The sequence below is a fragment of the Lathyrus oleraceus genome, chromosome 5, assembly GCF_024323335.1.
Source record: "Lathyrus oleraceus cultivar Zhongwan6 chromosome 5, CAAS_Psat_ZW6_1.0, whole genome shotgun sequence".
NCBI lineage: Eukaryota > Viridiplantae > Streptophyta > Magnoliopsida > Fabales > Fabaceae > Lathyrus > Lathyrus oleraceus.
The window spans coordinates 48,475,975-48,494,624 of NC_066583.1; the positions used below are offsets into that span (position 1 = coordinate 48,475,975).

The 18,650-nt window shown below is 38.7% G+C and overlaps 1 non-coding gene across 1 annotated transcript; it reads right to left on the minus strand.

Annotated features, from left to right (window-relative positions):
• Positions 1 to 14,193: 14,193 nt before the first annotated feature.
• LOC127089105 (small nucleolar RNA R71) lies at positions 14,194 to 14,300 on the minus strand. The gene has a single exon (XR_007790882.1). It is a non-coding gene; the product is annotated as a small nucleolar RNA R71 (small nucleolar RNA).
• Between the last annotated feature and the right edge of the window lie 4,350 nt (positions 14,301 to 18,650).

The window sequence follows — 18,650 nt, forward strand, 5'->3', positions numbered from 1 at the left end:
TGTCAAAAGCTTTCTGGCAATCTTCGGTCCAATCACAAGACTGATCTTTCCGAAGAAGCTTGAATATAGGTACATACGTGGCAGTCATGTGGGAAATGAATCTGGAAATATAATTCAAGCGGCCGAGAAAACCTCTAACTTGCTTCTCAGTTTTGGGTGCAGGCATCTCTTGTATTGCTTTGACCTTTGCAGGATCAACTTCAATATCCTTCTCGCTGACAATAAAGCCCAACAATTTACCAGAACGAACACCAAAAGTACACTTATTGGGATTCAAGCAGAGTTTATACTTCCTCAAACGCTGGAATAGCTTCAACAAATGCTCAACATGTTCCTATTTATCAATCGATTTAGTAATCATGTCATCGATATATACTTCAATCTCTTTATCCATCATATCATGAAAAAGAGTAGTCATTGCTCTTTGGTAACTTGCACCAGCATTGTTTAAACCGAAAGGCATCACTCTATAACAGAATGTTCCCCAGGGTGTAATGAATGTGGTTTTCTCCATATCTTCGGGTGCCATCTTGATCTGGTTATATCCAAAAAATCCATCCATAAATGAAAAGACTTTGAATTTAGCAGTATTGTCTACCAACATATCAATGTGTGGCAGAGGGAAATCATCTTTCGAACTGGCTTTATTCGAATCTCTATATTCAACACACATGCGGACTTTTCCATATTTCTTCGGCACAGGCACAATATTGGACACCCATTGCGGATACTCAGTGGTCACAAGGAAACCGGTGTCAATCTGCTTCTGAACTTCCTCTTTGATTTTTACAGCCATATTAGGATGCATTCTTCTCAACTTTTGCTTGACTGGCGGGCATTCTGGCTTCAACGACAATCTATGCTCCACAATCTCAGAATCCAACCAAGACATGTCTTGATATGAACAAGCAAACACATCTGAATATTCTCGAAGAAGACCAATCAACCCCTTCTTAGCATCTGGACACAGTCGAGACCCAATATTGACTTCCTTCACATCATCCTCGGAACCCAAGATGATTAGCTCAATCTGTTCTTCAAACGGCTGAATAACCTTTTCATCTTGCTCAAGAAGACAAGACAATTCCTCACTCACTTCTACATCACTTTCCTCCTCGTCCTCAAAGACAGGGAATTCAAAATTTGGAGAAGGAGAAGGATCATTGTATTCAATGGGGTTAGGAACCAACCCGCATAATGATTTGATATTTTGATTTTAGAGAAGTGAATTTGTGACCAAATATTATGTAGATGGACAATTATATTGTTTATTTATGTTTTTTGTGATTACCATTTTCAGAATAAAGCAAAAAGTAAAAATAAACATCAAAGATGTGGATGAATAGAATTAATTTTATTGATGATCAATTTAAAATGCCCAAACAATGTTCACTTCTCCCTTAGGCATAAGAGAAGGATTTTAAAATATAAAAGCAATTACTTAGATCGATGCAAAATAACAGGAATATCAACGGCAGTCCAGTTGTTGCATGTCTTTCCATGTGTTACAAAGTTGGTGCAGTCTTCCTCTTCACTATCCTCTAGCACAGCAGCTAAGTGGTGTTCATTGCCATGAATGAACCCTCCTCTATGGAAGCTGAGTTGTATATCTTCAGATCTTGCAATTGACGAGCCTTTCTGGAACCCCAAACCGGTTCTGCCTTTGTTGTCTGAGACCTCTCCCATGCGCCCCCACTGATCAACAACACCCTCTTCAACAATCTTCTGAGCATCTTTCAGGGAGGACATAGGTGCCCCAAATCTCTTCTCAACAGCAATAGATAAGGCTTGGAACGAAGCTCTCACCTCATCCTCAGCTTCTATATACGAGAAAGATGACAGATGGCTAACCAATAGCGCTTTCTCTCCTCCAACAATCACTAACTTTCCGTTCTTGACAAATTTGAGCTTCTGGTGCAGAGTGGAGGTAACAGCCCCTGCCTCATGAATCCATGGCCTTCCCAATAAACAGCTGTAGGCCGGATGAATATCCATTACTTGAAAAGTAATCTGAAAATCACTCGGACCTATCTTGACTGGAAGGTCCACTTCACCAATTACCGTTTTGGGCGAGCCATCAAAGGCCTTGACGATTACTCCACTATACCTCATGGGTGCTCCTTGGTAAGATAGCTTTGACAAAGTTGACTTCGGAAGCACATTGAGTGACGAACCGGTGTCAACAAGCACATTTGACAAAGCATCTTCCTTGCAGTTCATCGAAATATGCAAAGCCAGGTTATGATTTCTTCCCTCCTCAGGGAGTTCTTCGTCGCAGAAGCTCAGATTATTACATGAAGTAATGTTAGCCACAATGTGATCAAATTGGTCCATAATAACATCTTGCTCTACACATGCTTGTTCAATAACTCTCTGTAATGCTTCCCTGTGCGCTTCAGAATTCAAAAGCAGAGACAACACGAAGATTTTTGAGGGAGTCTGGAGCAGCTGCTCAACCACATTAAATTCACTTCTTTTTATCAATCGGAGTTCCTCATCATCATAATTGGATTTCAAGTTGCTGGATTCACCGGACTTATCTTTTAAATAACTAACTAGATCTACATTAGGCACCTCCGCCTTCTTACCAACAATCGTTTCCTCTTTATTTTTCGGGAACACTGGTCCAAACACTCGACCATTGTGGGTCACCTTTGTTACATCGACAATGCTCATCACTGAACTAGTCGTAGGTAATGGGACCTCTTGACCATTCTTTATAATTGTAGCATTGTATTGGTATGGTACAGCCTTATCAGATGAATACGGGACTGGGCCTGCTAACCGTATTACCAACTATGATACTGATCTTTGACTGACATTATTGTTGTTGTTGCTACCATACTGAATTACCAACCGCTCTTGTTGCTTGAAAACAGGAACTATGACATTGACGTCGTCATCTACATGACGAGATTGGACAATCTGAATCATGCCTTCATCCATCAGACGTTGGATGTCCCTTTTCACCACATCACACCCTCTTGGGTTCACGCTACAAACAACACAACCATCATGGTCATGTTCACAGTCACTCACCAAACAGATATCTTTGTGCATCTGCACCAAAGATCTTCGGATAAACCGGACATCAAAAACCTTGAATTCTCCAGGATAACCGTCCATCATATTCACTGAAGAGTTCCCATGAGCGGGAAAAGGGTTAGCTTTGGCATTTGGTGCGTAGTCCTCAAAGGACACCGTACCACTCTTCATAAGCTTTTGAACCTCATATTTCAGTGGATAGCAAATTTCAATATCATGCCTGGGTGCACACTAATGAAAAGCACAACGAAGATCAGGTTTATACCACTAGGGAAGTGGTTCTGGGATCTGCGGTGGGTTCCTCAGTTGAATCAAGTTCTTGAGAACTAACGAGGGATACAACTTTGCATATGACATAGGAATCGGGTCAAAAGAGACCTTCTTCCTCTCAAAGTTCTGCTGATGATGATCGTTGTTGGTATTGTTGTTGTTGTAGGTGTTGGTTCTTTATTGCGGTTGATGTTGTTGACGTTGATGTTGTTGTTGTTGAATTGGTATTGCTTGTTGATTAAAAAATACCGAAATTACTGATGATACTTGATGATGATGATGATGTTGACGGGTGATGGATTTCTTCTGATTTGAGGCCTCCTTTGCCTCCCATTGGAAATTGCATTTGTCTCACTATCCTTCTTCTTGCTGAAACTACTGCCATACCTCTTACTCATTGACGCCTCATCTTTTGACAAACATCCTTCATGGACTCCTTCTTCAAGTCTCATCCCCATATTTACCATTTCGGTAAAATCACTGGGGGCACTAGCGATCATGCGTTCATAATAAAATGAGCTCAGGGTTTTCAGGAAGATCTTTGTCATCTCTTTCTCCTCCAAAGGAGGAGTGATCTGGGCAACCAACTCCCTCCATCTTTGCGTGTATTCTTTGAATGTCTCTTTGTCCTTCTAGGAAATAGACCTCAATTGGTCTCTATCCGGCGCCATGTCCACATTATACTTGTATTGCTTCAAAAAAGCCTCTCCCATGTCGTTGAAAGTGCGGATGCTTGCACTATCCAACCCTATATACCAAGGGAGTGCAGCACCAGTCAGGCTATCCTGGAAGTAGTGAATAAGCAATTGGTCATTATCTGTCTGAGTTGACATCTTACGGGCATACATCACAAGATGACTGAGCGGACAAGAGTTCCCCTTATATTTTTCAAAGTCAGGCACTTTGAATTTCACTGGGATTTTAACATTGGGTACCAAACACAATTCAGCAGCACTCTTCCCAAACAGATCTTTACCTCTCAGCGTCTTTAATTCCTTGCGCAACTCGAGAAACTGATCTTTCATCTCGTCCATCTTCTCATAGACATCCAGACCCTCAGACGGCTCAGAATGATAGATGGTATCCTCTACGCGAGGCAAAGTGTGCCCAACGGTAGGTGGCACGGACATGACCGGGCTAGATGCCGGCATGGAAGCAAAATTAGGCGCAAAGCCTTCGGGCACAAAGTTGGGCGGCATTCCCCATGGGAATCCGGCAGGCAGGATTGGTGCGAAGTGGGAGGTAGCAGCAGGCACGATAGAGGTAACCATCTCTGAAGTAACAGTCCTTGCGGGAGGAGTTGCAGGCGTTGGAGAAGCTTGATTATGAGCAGCAAGAACTGACTCCATCATGGCAGTCAGGCGGGCGATCTCGTCCTTCAACTCTCTATTCTCTTTCTCCAAATGTTCCATAATTTCCTGATGATTGGCTCTGGTATTGTACCAGTGAGTCAGCTTGGCTAAAGCACAGAAGAAACACCAATCAGACACTTGGCAAAAACCTGCTTATGCAAATGATGCATGAAATGTGATGTTTGATTATTATTTTTATTTCCAAGGAACTTACTATATCATTTGAAAATATATAATATTTAAATGGAAATTGCGACAATTTGATATGACCAAAAAATCTCTTTTTATTTATATAAATTTGAAGGATTACACTGAGTACAATTTCAGAAACCAATTAAAGATACAAGGGAAAAGGAGACTAGTCATCCTAAGGATCCCTAACAACAATGTCAGAAGATCTGGTTGAAGGCGCGTACTTCCTTCGAATGCGACGGATCTCGGTCTCAAAAGAAGCCTTCATCTAAGTCTTCTCGAGGACAAGTTGGTCGACAATCTTCTTCCAAGCAACGGAAGGTTGAGGCATCCTAGAAGATGAAACCTATGGCTCTCTCCGTCTCTTCGTCACTCGATCTTCAAGTAGCTTAATAAGTGCATCTTTGTCCTTAGACTCCAACTGCAATTCTTCATGCTTCTTGCTCAAAGCACGGAAACGCTCTTCCCACATATCCTTCTCTTGCTTCATCTTGATGAACGCGTCTTCCAACTCCTCTACATCTTGGTTAGGGAGAGTTAATGACTCAACCACAACCATAGACATAGGTCTTTCACAAGGATAAGGCATCTTCAACTCCAAAGCTCTCTTCTTCACCTAAAGAGTGTAAGCTTCCAAAGCTACATAATTATGCGGACCAAGCTCGGATCTTCCCTTCCTATGCACATTATGCCAAGCATGCACAATCTTCTGCTTCAAATGTTGGGGATCTTTACCCTCTTGATAGAAAAGACCTTCTAACAACATTTTATTAGGTTTGTCTCTCAAGGGGAACCCAAGTTGACGACGAGCCAAAGTAGTGTCGTAGTTAATTCCTCCTTGTGTGCCAATGAGAGGCACATTAGAGAATTCACCACAACTATCAATAATCTCCAAATTGCTTAAAGACGGATCATTCCAAACTATATCATCATTAGCGAGAGACATAAGTCTCTGAGACCACCTTAGACATTGTTTGTTCTCCACAAAAGCAGGCGTCTGAGGCAAGTGCGAAATAAACCACTTGTATAGAAGAGGAATGCAACAGACAATTGTTCCACCACCCTTAGAATTCCTCAGATGCAAAGAGAAATACATATCACCCAACAAAGTAGGTACAGGATTCCCAATTAAGAAAAGTCTAATGGCGTTAAAATCAACAAAATTGTCAATGATAGGGAACAAAGTTAATCCATAGATGAGCAACACAAAGATAGCTTCAAAAGCGTCCATGCTACCAACTTGAGCAAAAGTGGTAGCTTCCTTGATGAGGAAAACAAATGGCAACCCAAATAATCCTCCTTTCTTCACCCCAATGAGCCTCTATCTCAGACTTCTTCAAGTGAAGAGCTTCAACAATAATACTAGATCGGGGAATATCTTCCAATCCACTAAAAGGCACTCTACTAGAAACAGGTATCCCCAAAAGATGAGAATACTCCTCCAAGGTAGGCACAAGCTGAAAATTTGGGAAAGTGAAACAATGGTAGAGAGGCTCATAGAACTGCACTAGCACACTCAAGAGTCCTTCAACCACATCAGCAGACAAGACGAACAAAAGCTTCCCATGACGTTGTTTGAAGTCCAAGGGATCTAATACAAAAGATGCTAGCTTCCTTAACTCTTTCAAATCTGTACATCTGAAGTTGTACTTCTTAGTGTTCCTTCGTCCACAATCCATGGTCTGAAAATATTTGCAAATAATACCTCAGTTCCTTGAAATTTTCGTGTGATGAATGTTATGATGCGCATGAATGCATGAATGCAACAATCACAAATAAGGGATCACACACAAGGCAAACAATGGTCAATGGATGAATCAAGTCATTATCAAGATCAATCATCCAATTTGGTGGATTATGGCTTACACCTTATCAACACCCAAGTTCCATTGATATTGACAAGTTTTGATTAGATCAACCAAGAATCAAGGGTTTGTTGTAAGTCACGAGCATGGAGTCTGGGTAAGAACCATCCCAAAGGAGTGAACTAAGGATAGAAACTTGTAGATCATGTTCTAAAAAGTTTCCAAAGTCTTAATTCCATCTATCGAATATTACAGGTTAAGATGAATGACTCATCGACCCATAATATTCTCAAGAGAAACTCGTCTGAGTGTAGTATCACGTAACAACTGTTATCAAGTCTACACTTGAACAGTTTCCGCACTACGTCCTAAATAGGCCAAGATGGGTTAAATGATCTAAGGTCCTCAGCTTCTTAGACCCAATTAGAAATAGTAATGCCTAACCACAAATACTTGTGTGACATTTCCAAATCCAAAAGAGTCTCCACTGACCAGATGGATCTCAAGCCAACTTGTTAAGGATTACTCCACACAAGTCGAACATGACTATACCATCCTCCTATCTTAATTGCACTCAAGTTCGGGTTAGAACTTATCTCACCACTCAGAGATCACCAAGTACAACAAGCAGATTATATCATACATACATATATATACAAACATCACATATATACAAATATATTCACATAAAAAGTAGGCTAAACCCACTGGAGACTACTCCCTAGCAGAGTCGCCACTTAATTTCTGTAGCGGGAAATTCATGATCATTAAGCTATTGACAAGCTAGAGATCAATTAACAAAAGTCGCCACCGCGCTTTTATTGTTTCCAAGGGAAAAGGGAAAAAGTACGAACAAAACCCAAAAAGTAAGAAGTTTTCAAATAAAAAATAATAAAAGTCAGAGATTACATGTAAGGGGGTTGGTTACACAGAGGGAAGGTGTTAGCACCCAAAGTGTCCTAGGTACTCCTAGGGAGCCCTTTTTGTGTGCATATGTATTTTGTATAAAATGATGTTTACAAACAAATAGAATGGGGGGATGAGAAATGAATTCATTAATTATATTTTTGTGTTTGACAAGACCTTCGAACTTGTGCCTACGTACCAACATAAAAATGAGGGATCAAAACCTCGTAGTTCGTGATACAAATTTCAAAATGGATGCATTGCTTTTAACAAGATTTAGTTTGAAAGGCACAAATGCCTAAAAATGATTTGAAAGAGTTAGTTCTTTTTGGATTTTTTGAAAGTTTAAGTCAAGTATAGTTAAGTTTATTTACAAGTTTGATTTAAGAAAAGAAGTTTAAAAATGCAATGGCATAAGGATAAAGTTTCTATCCTTTTGCAAAAGTGGTCAAAGTTTAGAACAAAAGTAGTTCACACAAAGAAGATTTTTAAAATTGGAGGGAGAGTTTTTAAATTAAATAAATGGGGAGGATATGAAGAGACTATCCTATGCACAAAATTAAAAGTTTAGAGTTGAAAAGATCTGACCAAATGGGTAGCAATCCAATAGACAAGTATGTCAATAGAAACCCAGAATTCCCTTGGACTTTTAGAATCAAACAACACATAAATGCACAATTATATTATCTTGAAGAGCAAGGCATCAAATAAAGATGGCCTCATCCAAGTTTATCCATTGCATGATCTTCTTCAAAATAGGCCATGTAGCAGATGAATTCCACAAGTCACAGGTTCAAAATAATAGCTTCACAATGATCAAATTACAGATGAACTTAGAGAGGTCTTCAAAGATGCATCATATGAATTTCAAATTGCAAGAACTTGGTTCTTTCAAAAAGTTGGCATTGGCCAAGTCCATTAGCAAAGGAGGTTTCCTAGATTCTAAGTCCATTTGTCCAAGATCAAGCCAACAATCCACTCAAAAGTTTTTAAAGGTTTTTATTATTATTATGTGCATTAATGGTCAAAGACCAAACAAACAAGCAAAGTATACACAAACAAAATATATCACTCAATATGGTCTAAATGGACAAAGTGAAAATTACATTAACATAAACAATTAGAATGATATGAACAATGGAAAATGAAATAGAGTGCTAAAAGTAAATTGCATTAAAGTAAAAGATTGAAATTAAAAGTTAGTAGTTAGTAGGTTAAGAGTTAGTATTGTTTTGCTTTTTCTTTTCATTTCAAGACATTCTTTGGAGAACACTCAACCCACTTATCACAAGCATGGATCCTTGAACCAAAACATCTTCCAAAGGAAGGAAAGAAGGCCAAGTTTCCATACAATACCATGAAAGAGGGGAGACTTACAATCTCACTAACTAGAATGCTTATGCCTTTTATGTCACAAATTTAGCGCTATGTTAAGCAATCGTAATTGGACTTATGTAGAAATCACAAGTATTTGAGGCTAGGCAATATAATTTTGGTCTTAATGCATGTTAGAGACATAGTATAATGGACTACGCTCATGAAACATACCACACACACAAAATATGCAAAAGATGTGGCCTAATCTCATCCATACTCATGTTAATTTTTCAATCAACTAGCATTAGGACTTTGAGATGTCATAGGCCAAATGGAGTGAATGAATGAAGAAGGGGAATAAGATGAAGTGGGAAGGGAAAGAATGAAATCACAAATTGTTCAAAGGAGGACTCTTACCAAATTAATATCATTCATTCATTTTGGGAGATGGAATGTACATTCCATCAATCCCCTAAATCGAATGATATTAATTTGACAAAGTCAAATTAACCTTGACCAAGGCCTAACAACAATAAGCAAACTCAAACAAGTCAATACAAGTGGTCAACCAAAATAATTGGCATTTATTCAATTAAAAATAATAAAATAGTGCATTTAAATCAAATATGGTTTGTCAAATTCCTAAAATCTCATCAAAACACCAAAGAAATGGCCATGAGATTTATCATAGGTCAAACAACGTCAAAGGAACTTGGAGAAAAAAATTCATAATTTTTGGACATTTAAAAATATTTTTAAACAATTAAAAACAAATGCAAAATCAATTAATTCATGAAAAATATTAACAATGATCCAAAAACTAATTTTAATTCAGAATATGAAAGAGAAAAATATTTGAATTTTTTTGGTGAAAGTCCCATATTTTTTGAATCAATATTGAATTTAATATGAATTATTGAAAATAATGCAATAAAAATAAAAATTCATAAAATCAAAAATACGTGGACCATCTAATCTCCCTCATTAATTGAGGTGGCAGATCAGATGGTCCCTAGCGCCCGTTCCACATGGACTTGAGTCAACAGCGCTGCATAGGTGGTAATTAAAACCAATGATCAAGATTAAAACAAAAGGAACGGATCATGTGGTTCAGAGCTTTGCCAACTCATCGCCGGAGCCAGAGCTCCGGTCATCTTCCCCGATGGACCTCACCGGACTGGTCCACCATGAACCATCACAAAAATGAAAAACAAGGACATGATCTTAAAGAAAAAATGGCACTGAGCTCGAATCTGACCTCCATTCAGTCCAACTCCAAGTATATTGAGAGATACATGGAGTTGAAATTTGAGGTACATGAACTGAGTTGCTTCGATTTGGCCTCAAAGCAACTCAATTTTCTTGCCTACATTGGTAGGACTTCAGACTATCAAAGAATCAACGGAATTGAGCAAGAATTTGAGAGAATCGAAGAGTTCAAAATTTTTGGAAAATACCTTCAATATAGGTCTGGATTCAATGGATCTTGATCTTGATTGTGCTTGGTCTCACTCCACTTGCTTATAAAAGAAGGATTGAATGGTTAAAAAGCTATGGATTCCTGGAGAATTGAATTCCAAAACAGTGGAGATTCAAGGTCATTTTCAAGAGAATTTTTCAGGCTTATCCTTTGCAAAGTGAGGGTTTGAAATGGGGGATCAAAGCTGGCGCCAATGTGTATTCATTTTTGAGCAATTGAATCTCTATTTATAGCTGAAGCAAGTGATAATTGCACCTTGCCAAGTGATGTCACCATGTTTAAGCCATGCGCATCCTATGCATTTCTTGTCCAAAATTAATGAATTTGAGCTCATTGGAAATGTGAGATCAAGAGGAACAACTTTCATGTTCAAGACTTTTTCATTTGGAGCTTGGAACTTGGAGATATTTGAGGTGGAAGTTTGGAAATTTTTGACATATCAAATTTTTTCAAAGTGTCAAGCCATATGTCTCAATATTCCACCTTGCTTAACTTTTGATACGAGCTTCAAATGAGAAACGTGTCTTCTTCAAAGTTGTATCTCTCTCAAAAACATTAAAAATGGTCACAAATTTAATATTATTTGGACTTGAAATGATAGAGTTATGAATTTTTGAAGTTTGGAAAAATCACTTGATCAATGGTATAGGTCAAAAGTGACCTATAATGTAACCTCATATCACATGCTCAAAAAAGTTGAATTAGCTCCCACTCCAAACATAAAAGTTGAATTAGACACATTAAATTTGATTGTGAAACTTGATAATCTTTCATCTCATAAAAATTGAGCAAGTTATGGCCTTGGGAAGTTGACTTTCAAATTAGGGTTTAGACAAAATGACCTATAATGTTTCAACATAGAAAATGATTTTCCAAGCAAAAATAGCTCTAGATCTCAACATGAAAGTTGTTTGGAATGTCATTTAGAGTAAGTTTTTAAATTGGAATCATTTTCATATGGTGAAAATTGTAGGAGATAGGGTCTAGGGAGACCCAGTTTTGATCAGATGAATCCATCTGGCCAACCACCATCAACCAACTTGCTAATTTCCAATTCTCTTGACTTTATTGGCTAATGGTAGATCATATATGCATAGGATGATGAATTTATAAGTGTCCCTTGAGAAATTTGATCAATTCGTGAGATAGCTTGTTGGAGAAGTTACTCAAGATACCCAGTCAAACTAGGGTTTCCAAGGCAAATCACCCTCAAACTCTTGAAGAAAACTTGATAAATATAATATGTAGAGAACATTGGGACTCATATATGATGTTCATAACCATTATTGAACCAATTCTTGGTTGTGCTCTTTGTTCATGAGGGTCTCAAACCCTAGATGTGATCTTGATGGATCAATGAGATCATGCCCTACCTACAAAAGAGTTAGACAAATACAAAGACATATTTTTGGTATTTTGGTTAGTGAAGTGATAAAATACAAGTATGATATAATCACAAAGTGCTTGGTGATCTCTCCCAAAACAAACCCAATGAAAAGAGGTAAGGAGGATGCCAAGGTATGATCCCAATGTTAATGCTTATGATGGAATTACATGAGGGATCTGATCACACTAAAATTTACGTATTTTCGACTCCGATTTCACATGCATTCTAGTTGTTTTATTGTCATTTTGTTGTGTTATTACTGTGTTTTCCTTTGCTTTCAGGTTTTTACTTTAATCGGAGCCCCGATCGAGAAAAGGAGCGAAAAAGGGCTAAAAACCCTAAAATTCAGCATTTTGTGCTTATGGCCTACCCGATGGCGGGCGCCACAGACCAAGCCATGACGTGTCAAATTCAACTTCCATCAACGCCCACGTTTTCCCACTACTTCCACTAAGGCGCCCCATATTGTGCTTGTGGCGGGCGCCATGGCCTTGTGGCGGGCGCCACAAGAGGAAAAACGGTTCCCTCCTATTTTCAAGTGAAGGGCATCCAAGTCATTTCCATCTTTTTACTTGCTTATAAATAGAGACGCGAATTCACTTTTACAATCATCCAAACTTAGAACAGAGGCAAACTCAGAAGCAACTTTGTTTCACTTAGGCATATATTCAGTATTTTATAGTGGTAATCGCTTCACATTGGAGTGTTACCACAATTGTGTAACCAAGTCTGTGATAGAGTCTGTAATCGAGTTTGGAGCACTTTGGAAGGAAGTTAATCCTGCCGCCATTTTCTTTTCCGCATTTCAATTTACTCAGCCCTCCGATTGGAGCAGGTTTTTATTACTCGCCTTTACTTTATTTATTTCCCGCACTCGCTTTACTTTATTTATTTCCCGCACTCGCTTTTACTTTATTTATTTCCCGCACTCGTTTTTACTTTATTTATTTCCTGGCACTCGCTTTTACTTTGTTTATTTCCCGCACTCGCTTTAAATTATTTATTTTCTTCACTCGCTTTACTTTTATTTACTTGCCGCACTCGCACTACTTTTATTTACTTTCCGCACTCGCACTACTTTTATTTATTTTAATGCACTTTTACTTTACCATGTCTAACTAAATCTAAAAGGTTAGAATGTAAGGATCATAATTGAACCAATAATCCGTACAATTGTTCGTAGAAACACTTAAGGGCTATTTTAACTTTCAAATTAACTTTTCCCGCACTTCAATTCCGTTGGGTAGGATCGAAAGCCGTCCAACGTCTTTTTAAACTTAATTGTTTTTAACTATTTCAAAAACAGCGAAAGCGCTTTGTTTAGTTCATTAGGAGATTTTAACATTAAGAAGAAAAGAGATTTTAAAATTATTTTCGGACGCGTTTATAAGTTTAGAGTCTGGTTCGTGAGAACCTCTTTTGGTTAAGAAATCCAGGTTATAATACTTTTCAACTTAGTCAAGATACTATATTTCTTAAAAATAGGTTTACTACTCTAACGCAATGCGCGCCTTTTTATAAGTGACAATAAGAGGGTTTGATTAGGGAGTATAACTCGGTTCTGAATACGCGAAAGCGACAGTTCCTGTTAAATTAGTTCTTTTCAAAGTAGGAAACACTGCCTATAAGTAGCTCTACTAGCAAGTACTTAGATTATCAATTAATTACGTGAATTACATTCGACCTTGTCTTTATTAATTAATCTTTATTCAACACTTTACTTTTCATTGCACACTACAAAAACACCTATTTTGATTGCCTTTGATAAACACCATAACAACAGATAACGATAGATTGACACTTGGTCTCTGTGGATTCGATAATCTTTTATATTACTCTGACGCGTTCGTATATTTGCGAAAAGCATGCATCAAGTTTTTGGCGCCGTTGTCGGGGACCAATTTTGTCAAATTTCATTTTCCTGTTGTTATATCGTTTAGACTTAGGTTATTTCCCGCCGGTCAATGCGAAGAACTCGCAGTACCAAAAGTTTAAGCTTAGTATACCCTCTGGCGGAACCTGAACGTTATCTTCTTTCATAGAATTAAGAAAGTTATGGCCGAAGATCAAAACCAAAGACCTCTTAAAGATTTCGCTCAACCATCTAATGAAGAACCTAGTTCTAGTATAGTAAACCCAACTATCCCAGCCAATAATTTTGAACTTAAACCATCCCTATTGCAACTAGTGCAACAGAGACAATTCGCGGGTCTCGCTACTGAGAACCCAAACCAGCATTTAAAAATATTTCTTCAATTAGCAGATACTTTTAAAACCAATGGAGCTTCTCCTGAGGCAATACCTTTAAGATTATTCCTTTTTTCCCTCAGAGATAAAGCCCTATCATGGTTAGATTCCCTTCCACCCAATTCCATTACGACTTGGGATAACCTTAGAAGAGTTTTTCTTGCTAGATATTTTCCCCCGAGTAAGACCGCCGTTCTTCGAAACCATATAACTAGATTTACCCAAAACCAAGGAGAATCGTTGTTCAAAGTTTGGGAGAGATACAAAGAGTTGTTACGAGCATGCCCACATCATGGCTCAGAAAATTGGTTAATCATTCAAACCTTCTATAATGGACTTCATTACAACACAAAGATGACCATCGATGCTGCCGCAGTCGGTGCTCTGATGAACAAACCTTATCCTGAAGCTAGTGCCCTCATCGAAGATATGGCCCAAAACCATCAATCATGGGGAGTCGAACGAGCGACGGTTGAGAAGAAGGAAGCCCAAGGAGGAGTGCATGAACTAAGCTCTATAGACATGATGCAAGCTAAAATGGACGCATTAGCCCTTAAAGTCGAGCATATGTGCATAAACCCCAATACTGTAGCCGCAGTTTCGTCGGATTGTGAGATATATGGAACCAAAGGACACCAATCTGCAGAATGCAGTCTATTAAACGAAACCCACTCCGAGCAAGTGAACTACACCCAAGGGAACCCATATTCAAATACCTATAACCCTGGATGGAGGAATCACCCGAACTTCTCCTATAAAAACAATAACCCTATTCAAAATAACGCACCTCCGAGACCTAGTTATCAAGCCCCTAGATCAAATCAACCTATGCAACCTGTACCATCAAAGCCGAGCCTTGAGAAAATTATGGAAAATTTTATCACCGCTCAAACCCAACAAAATAAGGAGTTCATGAACCAAAACATTCATGTTAACGAATTGATTACTCAGTTAGGAACCAAGGTTGACCAAATAGTTACTCATACCAAGATGCTTGAAACCCAGATCTCTCAGGTAGCTTTAAACCAAGCCCCTCAGACTACACCTGGAGGACAATTCCCTGGACAACCTCAACAAAATCCGAGAGGACAAGCCAATGCCATTACCCTACGAAGTGGGAACGCTTATGATGAGCCACCAAACCCTAGATTGAGTGAACCCGAAACTTCTAAGGAATGTACCAAACCCCCGAACGAAGTAAAGGAACCAGAGGAATCTGAAAACCAGGATGGTCGAGAGAAAGGAGAAGAACCTAAAGATAAAACTTACGTACCACCCCCGCCATATAAACCACCTATACCATATCCCTAAAGACTCAAACAAACCCAGATCAATAAACAGTATCAAAAATTTATTAAAGTTATAGAAAAACTTCATGTAGAAATCCCTTTCACAGAAGCCATCACCCAAATACCTTCTTATGCAAAGTTTCTTAAAGATATCCTTACCAACAAACGTAGACTTGACGATCCGAAGCCTTTGGAATGTAATGCTATTTCCGAGGACAAATTAGCAAAGAAAGATAAAGATCCTGGAAATTTCTCCATTCCTTGCCTTTTGAGTAATCATGTCATCAAAAAAGCTTTTCTAGACTTAGGAGCTAGTGTGAGCTTAATGCCTCTAGCAGTTTGTGAGAGACTAAACTTAGGAGAATTACAACCCACTAAGATGTCACTTCAGTTAGCCGATAGATCTGTCAAATATCCGATAGGCATTTTAGAAGATGTCCCTGTTAGGATAGGTCAACTATTTATCCCTACTGATTTTGTTGTCATGGACATCAAAGAGGACAATGATATACCAATTCTTCTAGGTAGACCATTCTTATCGACTGCAGGAGCCATAATAGATGTCAAGAAAGGAAAGTTGACATTTGAGGTAGGTGACGAGAAAATAAAATTTATACTTTCGAAATTTCTTATGGCACTTGTGATGGGAGACTCGTGTTATGCCTTAGATATCATTGATGAATGTGTTAGAGAATTAGAACAAAAAGAAATTATAAAAACAATTAAGTTACCATCAACCCCCATAAAGGAAGATGATGACTTTAAAGAACCTTACATCGATGATAACCTTTACGAATGTTTATCCCTTACCCAAGATCCTATGCCATGCCCTAAGAAACCAACCTTAGAACTTAAGGAACTGCCTAAAAACCTGAGATATGAGTTCCTCGATGAAAAGATGAACCGTCCAGTTATAGTTAGTGCTACCTTGAGCCAAGAGGAAACGAACCAACTTTTAGACGTTTTACGAAGATATCCCTCAGCCTTATGATATAATATCTCTGACCTAAAAGGTATAAGCCCATCCGTATGCATGCATCGGATTTCGCTCGAAGAAGATTCAAAACCCTCTAGGGAACATCAGAGAAGAATAAACCCTATAACGAGTGGTGTTGTTAAAAAGGAAGTTCTTAAGTTACTTGAGGCATGTATAATCTACCAGATCTCGGATAGTAAGTGGGTGAGCCTTGTGCATGTAGTACCAAAAAAGGGAGGCATCACAGTCGTGCAAAACGATAAAGGCGAACATGTAACAAAACGTTTAGAAGGAGGATGGCGGATGTGTATAGATTATAGAAAATTAAATAAAGCAACTAGGAAGGACCATTTCCCTTTAACATTTATTGACTAGATGTTGGAGCGTCTAGCCAGACACTCTTACTTCTGTTATCTATATGGATACTCTGGATTCTTCCAAATACCTATTCACCCCGAAGATCAAGAAAAAACTACCTTTACATGCCCTTATGGAACTTTTGCCTACAGACGAATGTCGTTCGGCCTCTGTAATGCCCCAGCTACTTTCCAACGCTGCATGATGTCAATCTTTGGAGATTACCTAGATGGTATCATGGAAGTGTTTATGGATGATTTCTCGGTTTGCGGATTCGATTTCCACAATTGTCTTGCTAACCTTGAGAAAATCCTGGAGAGATGCGTGGAGGTGAACCTCGTGCTAAATTGGGAAAAATGTCATTTCATGGTGACCGAAGGAATAGTTTTAGGACATATAGTTTCCGAAAAAGGTATAGAGGTAGATAAAGCTAAAATAGAAGTTATAGAAAACCTAAAACCCCCAAAAACCATCAGAGAAGTCCGAAGCGTTCTTGGACACGCAAGATTCTACCGGCGTTTTATTAAGGACTTCTCCAAGATCACAAAACCTTTAACTGGACTTTTAATGAAAGATGTTGAATTCATTTTTGATGAAAAATGTAATGACGCATTTAATCTTTTAAAGCAAGCACTAATCTCAGCACCCATTATGAAACCGCCTGATTGGTCGGAACCTTTTGAGATAATATGCGATGCTAGTGATTATGTAGTTGGAGCCGTTCTAGGACAAAGGAAAGATAAAAAATTACATGCCATTTATTATGCCAGTAGAACCCTAGATGCTGCCCAACTTAATTATGCAACAACTGAAAAAGAATTACTCGTTGTAGTTTTCGCTATAGACAAATTTAGATCTTATCTAGTAGGAGCAAAAATTATTGTTTACACCGATCATGCTGCCATTCGTTACCTATTAAGTAAAAAAGATGCCAAGCCCAGGTTACTCCGATGGATTCAATTACTACAAGAGTTTGATTTAGATATAAGAGATAAAAAAGGCACTGAAAATGTAGTAGCCGATCACCTTTCTAGGCTAGAACATCTAAAACCTGAACTAGTATCCATAAATGATGATTTCGCCTATGATAGACTGATCGCTAGAGTAGAAACCATTGAAGATAATAACCTAGATCCTTATGAGCACCCGCAAAATTCCTTAGCAATAAGTAACGTACCCTGGTATGCAGATTTTGTTAATTACCTAGCTGCTGATATAGTACCCCCTGATCTTGACTACCACCGCAAGAAGAAATTCTTCCACGATGTGAGAAACTTCTATTGGGACGAACCGCTCCTTTTCAAAAGGGGTAAAGATGGCATTTTTTGTCGTTGCGTTCCAGAAGAAGAGGTAAATAGTATTATCGAGCATTGTCATTCTGCACCTTATGGTGGACATGCGAGCACCTCTAAGACATACGCCAAGATTCTTCAAGCTGGCCTATTCTGGCCTACCATGTGGCGTGATGTCTATGCTTACATTGTCAAATGTGATAGATGCCAACGCACTAGAAACATTTCAAGACGTGATGAAATGCCTCTAAGAAACATTCAGGAAGTAGAACTCTTCGACGTATGGGGTATAGATTTCATGGGACCTTTTCCACCATCCTTAGGAAATAAGTATATCTTAGTAGCTGTAGACTATGTGTCTAAGTGGATTGAAGCTATAGTTGCACCCACAAACGACACTAGGGTAGTAATCAAACTATTTAAAAACTATATATTCCATAGATTTGGAACACCACGTTTAGTCATAAGCGATGGAAGATCACACTTTATATCGAGAATATTTGACAAACTTTTAAGAAAATATAGAGTTAGGCATAGAGTAGCAACAACATTACCACCAGCAACACATTGCTCTCGTAGAAAACACTCAAGGTACCATTTTAGGTCACCTTCGAGACGTGAGGACCGCTCAGGATGCCATGCAGGCGAGGATGGATCAGAGAGACCGTCGTCGTACCCGATCCCGTCGTCCACCTCAGGATGGCGAGGGCACTAGTGGTCAGCAATAGGTTGCCA